General features: G+C 46.0%; 2 protein-coding genes across 6 annotated transcripts in view; one reads left to right on the forward strand and one right to left on the reverse strand.

The window, feature by feature from the left end:
• LOC308398096 (phospholipase D1-like) overlaps nucleotides 1-7,886 on the reverse strand; it is a 178,927-nt gene that overhangs the window by 113,337 nt on the left and 57,704 nt on the right. The gene's annotated exons all lie outside the window — the stretch shown is intronic.
• LOC308397319 (uncharacterized protein) overlaps nucleotides 1-7,886 on the forward strand; it is a 185,242-nt gene that overhangs the window by 3,014 nt on the left and 174,342 nt on the right. The gene's annotated exons all lie outside the window — the stretch shown is intronic.

Below are 7,886 nucleotides of genomic sequence, written 5' to 3' on the forward strand. Positions count from 1 at the left end.
CTACCAGAGGCCTGGGAGCTTGAGGGTCCTGCGCAGTATCTTAGCTGTTCCCAGGACTGCGCTCTTCTGGACAGAGATCTCCGATGTTATTCCCGGGATCTGCTGGAGCCACTCGCCTAGCTTGGGAGTCACCGCACCTAGTGCTCCGATTACCACGGGGACCACCGTTACCTTCACCCTCCACATCCTCTCGAGCTCTTCTCTGAGCCCTTGGTATTTCTCCAGCTTCTCGTGTTCCTTCTTCCTGATATTGCTGTCATTCGGAACCGCTACATCGATCACTACGGCTGTCTTCTTCTGTTTGTCTACCACCACTATGTCCGGTTGGTTAGCCACCACCATTTTGTCCGTCTGTATCTGGAAGTCCCACAGGATCTTAGCTCGGTCATTCTCCACCACCCTTGGGGGCATCTCCCATTTTGACCTCGGGACTTCTAGGTTATACTCGGCACAGATGTTCCTGTACACTATGCCGGCCACTTGGTTATGGCGTTCCATGTATGCCTTGCCTGCTAGCATCTTGCACCCTGCTGTTATGTGCTGGATTGTCTCTGGGGCATCTTTACACAGCCTGCACCTGGGGTCTTGCCTGGTGTGATAGACCCCAGCCTCTATGGATCTTGTACTCAGAGCTTGTTCTTGTGCTGCCATAATTAGTGCCTCTGTGCTGTCTTTCAGTCCAGCTTTGTCCAGCCACTGGTAGGATTTCTGGATATCAGCCACCTCCTCTATATGTCGGTGTATATATATATATATATATATATATATATATGTGTCTCAACGCCGTTTTTCAATAATATTAAAAACCTAAAAACTATTGTTGTGGAAGATAGAAGTCACTGTGACAGCCCTCTGACTGTGGAGGACGTTTGTAATCCTATTTCTGCACTTAAGGCCAACAAATCTCCCGGCACAGATGGTTTAACTGCAGAGTTTTATGAATCATTTTCTAATCTCCTGGCTCCGTTCTTACTGCAGCTTTTCATAGGAAGTGTAGAGAATAACATCCTCCCTCCTACTCTTACTCAGGGTCTCATAACACTTATTCCAAAGCCAAACAAAGACTTACTTCTTATTGATAATTGGAGACCCATCTGTCTGCTCAATGATGACTATGAGATTATGGCTTTAGTACTTGCTAACAGAATGAAAGAGTTCTTTGACACAATTATCGATGAGACACAATCAGGCTTTATGAGAAACAGACACCTTTCTAAGAACATGAGACTGGTTTTAGATCTACTTGATTACTCTGATTTGGTATCTGACTATAGCTTCATTCTCTTCCTGGATTTTTAAAAGGCTTTTGATACAATTGAACATCAATTTATTTTCCACTCTTTGGAAAAATTTGGCATTTCTCTGTAAAGCTATCAAAACCTTGTACACGAATGGCAATAGCTCAATTAAAATGATTAAGACTCCACCCCGAGATTTGACCTGTTATACAAGGAATCAGCACAGCTGATAAGGAGCTCATCATCAGCCAGCTAGCTGATGACACCACACTCTTCTTGAAGAATGCAAATCAAATCCGTCCAGCCCTTAGTGTTATTAGTGATTTCTCTGAGGCATCTGCTTTATGTCGAAATCTAAAAAAATGTGAATTACTAGCAATTAAAGGCTGCACTGCAAATGCTCTCTGTAACATTTCTGTTAAACAAGAAGTCACATGCCCAGGACTGTTAATATCCAAAGACCAAAAGTCAAGATGCTCGTCAAACTTGTCAAACAGTGTTGGGGAATTCTCAATGGTGCTTGGTGCCATACCCTCAGGGACTTTAATGTTATATAAAAACACTGACAGCTCAATATCTGCCTCAGTCACTCTCCCTGATCCAGCTGAGTCAGCAGTGGGAAAAATCTGCTTTTCACAGGAACTTGGTAACAGCAATAAGAGAATACGTAGTTTATTCCAAGAAGATCTCATGTCTCTCCCATATATAGAATATCTTACTGGAACCGACATGTTCCAGATATCACCTGGAAGACAGTCTGGATGATCCCATAAATATCTAATTGTGAACAAGGTGAAGGAAATCTCATATAAAATTCTTCATAAATGTTACCCAGCCAGTCACTATATGGTAACATTTAAAAGAGACATAAATACTAATTGAACTTTCTGTGGGGATCATCCAGAAACTGTGGCACATCTCTTTTGGTTCCTCTACACGGAGATTCTGGAAGAATTTAACAGTTTTGTTATTGTCCATATTTTAAGGGAGTTTTCTTTACGATGGGAAAATGTTTTATTCTGTTTCTTTAAGTTCCCCAGGAAGAATGATAAATGTTTTTTTTATAAAATATTTGTTAATACTTTTAGCTATTTTATATCCACAAATGTAAGTTTATTAATAAAACACCATATTTCTGCCTTTTTATAAGGATATGAATTGTACATACAATCAATTTCAGACTCAACCAACAAAAAGCCTCTCAGAACAATATTTATATTGTAATAGTTGCTATTGTAATGCAGTGTATCACCACATGGCGGCGCCTCCTGTCTCACGACTGGTGTCACCCCCTTTTTGTTCTTCTTTGCACTCCTCCTGTAATGGATGCTCCCGTGTGTACGCGGACTAGTGTGCTCTTTAGTAATGTGTGGTAGAGGTAGCACTTTTATTTTTGATATTGTAAATAAATGAGTACTTTTTGGAAAGTCAGAAGCTGTTGCTCATTCACTATCCACCTGCACACCTCCGCGGCTGGCTTCATCTCCACTGCACGTTACAACTGGCGCCCGAACTTTTTCCCCTTGGACTTCAGACGATTTTTGCATCCCGCCGAGGATTCTTCTCTTCTAGCACGTGAACTGTCTCGGAAATCCCCCCAGTTTTGCGGACGCTCGGACGTTTTCTCCAGCCATGGCCGCAGCCTCAGCTCAGGTGGGACCCGACTAATTTCTGGATACCGTGGTGTGCCGCTGCTCCACTTGGGAGAAAGAAAAAGAGAGAAGCTGACTCCGCGACGCGAATGGACTCCGTGGATTTGTTATTTGTTGTTGGTTTCGTCTTCTAAGGATTAATTCTTCTGTGGAGAGCCTGGACATGAACATTTCTGCTGGCTTTTCATTCCCCTTTCCCTCTGCTGAGACTGACTGTAGCACATGTAAGTGATAGCTTGGCCGACTACAACCGTTGGTGCTGGTCTTCGGCTCAGTATAACAAAACGACTTAAAACTAATCTTGCATTGAGCTCTAGTGTTGCAGACATGCTATTGTAATAACATGGTTCTGATCACTCCAGTCTAATTTCAGTTGTTGGGCGAAATTTTATATGTGGTTTTTCTAAATTTAATCTTGAACGCATTTTTGCAGTTTTGTCTTTCTAGTCTGACCTAACTGACTCTTTTACTGCTATATCAATAACTGTGCTGTGCCCTGGAGCGGCTTAATTTTTTTGAAATCGCAATGGCACACTGCCCAGACGACTCTGACTCAGACATGGAACTTACCTCGTTCCATGGCACATCTGGCACACGTCTGGCACATTTTCAACTATGTGCCAGATAGTTGAAAATGTGACTCCTAGCCTTAGCCAACAAGTGGTGGAGTTAAGGGCTCAATTTTGGATCGTGTTCAGGCTCAGGACGAGCCGCTCCCAACCTTTGTCGCCCACATGTTGAGTGAGTTTGACAAACTGAAGAGCCCATCACCTGAAAAAGACAGAATTGACCTAATTAGTAAACATGCTCTCGAAAAATACAGAGTTGCCCTGTATGGCGCTAATGTCACTTCTGTAATGGACCTGCTGCTACGCGCTCATGAGCTTCACTCAGTGCTTGGACCACAAAGACCACAGCCTGCTTTATGTAGCAAAGACAACTATAAGCCTGAACCTTACTGCTTCAAATGCTCTCAGCCAGGGTTCACTACACGCACCTGCCCAAACTGTAACACCCAACCTCATTTGCCACAACGAGCCTCGAACACCGCTAGGCATGGCCCAGTCCAGCCATTGCCAGCACCTGGCCCCTCTGACCCTGGCCATGAAAAGGTGGAATTAAGCAGCACCACATCCCAGCCACAATACAGGCAGTTGGGAAACTACAGGGGGGGGGGGGGGGGGGAGGACATTTCACAGAGGCCAACCTTCCCCCAGTTACTAACGGAGCCTCACACGCCCGATTCACTACACGGTGGACACAGTCTTGGACACTTGGAAGACAATTTTTCACAAGTCCACTGGAATACCCCACTAAGAACGAAAGTGAACTTCAATGCTTCATCTGTGGATGCTACCCTCGACACGGGTGCTTCCCTCTCGGCTGTACGAACAGATCTCATTCAAGTAAATGACTCTTACCCTAGAAACACAAGTGAGTGGAATGGTCCTGCAGTTAACCTCGCCAATAATGCTCCCTGTATCCCTGTTGGTGTTATTTGGCTCAATATTGGATTCATGAACAAGAACTTTTACCAGCGTTTTGCCATAATACCAGATTTGTCCTCTCCTTTCATTCTGGGAATGGATTTTATGGCAAGAGCTTCTGTTTCTATTCACATTCCCACTAGAACAGTCTACATTGAGGACATCCCCTGCCCACTCGCAGACAATGACGAGGACCTTCAAAATGATTACTCACATTCACCTGGAACACTGATGTCTTTGGACTTGGTTCGCTCAGACTTAACAGCCAAACTGTCTGAAGCAAGTCTCTCAGAGAACAACAAGGATGCTTTACTAAATCTGCTCAGCAAGTTTAGCTCCTTGTTTGATGGTCAACTTGGTCGAACGGCTCTCACTGAGCACGCCATAGAGACTGGCAATGCAACACCTGTCAATCTCCCACCCTATCGCACGTCACCTGCTAAGAAATGTGTGATTCAAGAACAAGTGCAACAAATGTTGAAGGACAACATCATTGAACCTTCCACAAGCCCTTGGGCAGCTCCTGTAGTCATTGTAAATAGAGCGGCCACGGAACCAAGGTTTTGTGTGGACTTTCGAGGGCTCAACCAAGTTACCCAAAAAGACTCTTATCCCCTGCCTCGTGTAGATGAGTCTTTGGACTTTCTGGCAAGAGGAAAGTTTGTCTCGACATTGGACTTAGCGCGAGGCTATTGGCAGGTTGCTGTAGCAGAGGACTCGAAGCCTAAAACTGCCATCTCTCACTGCGGTCTCTTCCATTTTCGGGTGGTGCCCCATTGGGCTCTGCAACGCACCTGCAACTTTTCAGAGACTCATGAACTCTGTGCTTGCTGGCCTCATTTACAAAACGTGCGCAGTCTACCTGGATGACATTGTTATCGCCTCACCTACCTTTGAACAGCACTTAGTGGATCTTGAGGAGGTGCTGGACAGACTCCAGGCTGCTGGCTTGTCATTGAAGCTCAAAAAGTGCTAATTCTGCCTCGATTAATTCACCTTTCTCGGGTACCGCATCACATCATCAGGTGTTAAGCCCGATCCGGGCAAAGTAAAGGCGGTTAAGGAGTTTGATACCCCAACCTCAGTGAAACACGTCCGTCAGTTCCTTGGCTTGACTGGCTATTATCGACGCTTCATTCAGAATTATGCCCGCCATGCCAAACCTCTTCACGCCATCACCAGAAAGGACAATGCTTTCCTCTGGGACGACAGCTGTCGAAGGGCCATGGACACTTTGAAGGATCATGTCACATCAGCCCCGATCCTGTCATTTCCAGACTTCAACCGTCCCTTTTCCATTCACGCCAATGCATGTGACATTGGTCTTGGGGCAGTGTTGATGCAAAAGGATGACAAGGGTCGTGAGTACGTTGTGGCTTTTGCTAGTCGCTCCCTTCACAAAGCTGAACTCCCCTACTGCACTTCAGAGAAGGAGTGCCTCGCTGTGATATGGGCTCTGGAACACTTCCGCCCATATGTTGAAGGTGTTCATGTTACTATCTTCACTGACCACAACAGTCTCAGGTGGCTCATGTCTCGTCAAAACCCAACGGGCCGACTCGCCCGCTGGTCACTTCGTTTGCAGGACTTTGATTTCACAATAGTGCACAAACCTGGTGCACAGAACAAAGTTCCCGACGCACTGTCACGCAACCCTTTGCCTCTGACCTGTGACAGGCCGACTGATCTTTTACCAGATCATGCTGTTATGGGCAGCCTGGACATTCGTACTCTGCCCCCCGTCATTCTGGCTGACCGTTCACAATTCAGACAGCTGCAGTTAGATGATCATGTCACAGGTCCACTCCTCAGAGACATTGAAGCAGACTCTCTGAACAGCTCGGACAATGCCACCTTGTTACAGTATGTTGTGTATGACTCTCTTTTGTATCACAGAGAACCCAAGTCCACATGTGCTTTGCACCCTTTGAAAGAGCTGAAACTGTTTGCCCCTACTTCCATGAGAGGCACCTTGCTGGACTATTACCATGACCACCCCACAGCAGGTCACTTGGGTGTTTCTAAGACATTGGCTAGACTGCGTTTTAGGTTTTTCTGGCCCAAAATGGCAGCTGATGTGAAACGCTATGTGATTTCATGCTCAGTGTGCCAACTCACCAAGCCAAGTCAGAAAAAAGCAGCCGGTCTTATGGTTCCCATTGTCCCCCAGAAACCCTGGGAGTATGTGGGTGTGGATTTTGTTGGGCCACTTCCCCGCACCCCCACTGGTAATGCTTATTTGATCGTGTTTGTTGACTATTTGACTAAATGGGTTGAAGCCAGTGCTGTCAAAGAAGCTACATCTCAGGTAGCAGCTGGTAAATTCGTCACTGACATTTTTGCTAGGCATGGTACACCCACTTACCTCATTTCTGACAGAGGGTCTCCTTTTGTGAGTGAGCTTTTTGAACATGTTGTTTCTGCCTTAGGCTCGGTGCACAGACTCACTACGGCATATCACCCTCAGACAAATGCTACTGAACGCGTCAACCGGACTCTGAAAACTGCAATCCGCGCTTATGTAGGTGATAAGCACACATCATGGGACAAGTTTCTCCCTCAGATTTGCTTTGCTCTGCGCACCGCCCCCCATGACAGTACAGGTATGACTCCTGCCATGATGCTTTATGGTCGTGAGTTAGACACTCCGCTTGACCTTATCACTCAGCCTTCTACAGCAGGTGTTGATGAACCGGGTGTGCCTTACCCTGAGACTCTGAGAGCCTCCCTGCAGGAAGCTCACGACCACGCCAAAGCAGCTTTGGACTATAGCCATGACAGACAAAAACATTACTATGACTTGAGACATCGACATGCCACGTTTCGTGTTGGTGACCTTGTGAGAGTTAAGACGCACCCCAGGTCAGATGCTCAGTCTAACTTTACTGCTAAACTTGCACCACTGTTTCAGGGACCATTGTGTGTATCTCAGAGACTCAGTGATGTTAATTACAGGCTCACTTGGGTGGACTCCGGTGTGGATGCAGGTGTTTATCATGTTGTGAACATGCAACCGTTCCATACCTGGGACTCTCTCACTTCCAAAGAACATTCTGTTTCATTGCCTGCTGAGAGAGAGACCGCAGAGGGTCTGAACTCTGACTCTCAGGCCCACCCTGGCCCCCCTGCAGACACTGACATTGACTCTGAGCCATTCCCCTTTGATTTACCGGACATTGACTCTTCTTCTGGTGTGGGCGCTGTTCCAGAGAGTGTTTCACCCAGATCTGTCCAGCACCCAGCTGCTGGTGGACATTACAATCTCAGGCCCAGACGTTGCCCCAGAGTTACGTCTGGCTGGAGCAACAAAAGATGGACTAATGATTTTCACACAACCAGGCTTGATCTGAAGTGAAATGTTTTGGTTAAACCTGTTTGATGCTGTCTTGTTGCATTGCTACTTTGAGTCATGATATGTAGATGTTTCTGTTTGCTCTACTTAATCCAGTTTTATGGCTCTTTCGTGCGTTAAGGTTCATTCTTGGCATTTACTTAGAAAAAAAAAAAAA

This window comes from Rhamphochromis sp. 'chilingali' (assembly GCF_963969265.1).
Source record: "Rhamphochromis sp. 'chilingali' genome assembly, chromosome: 1".
In the NCBI taxonomy this organism is placed as follows: Eukaryota; Metazoa; Chordata; class Actinopteri; order Cichliformes; family Cichlidae; genus Rhamphochromis; species Rhamphochromis sp. 'chilingali'.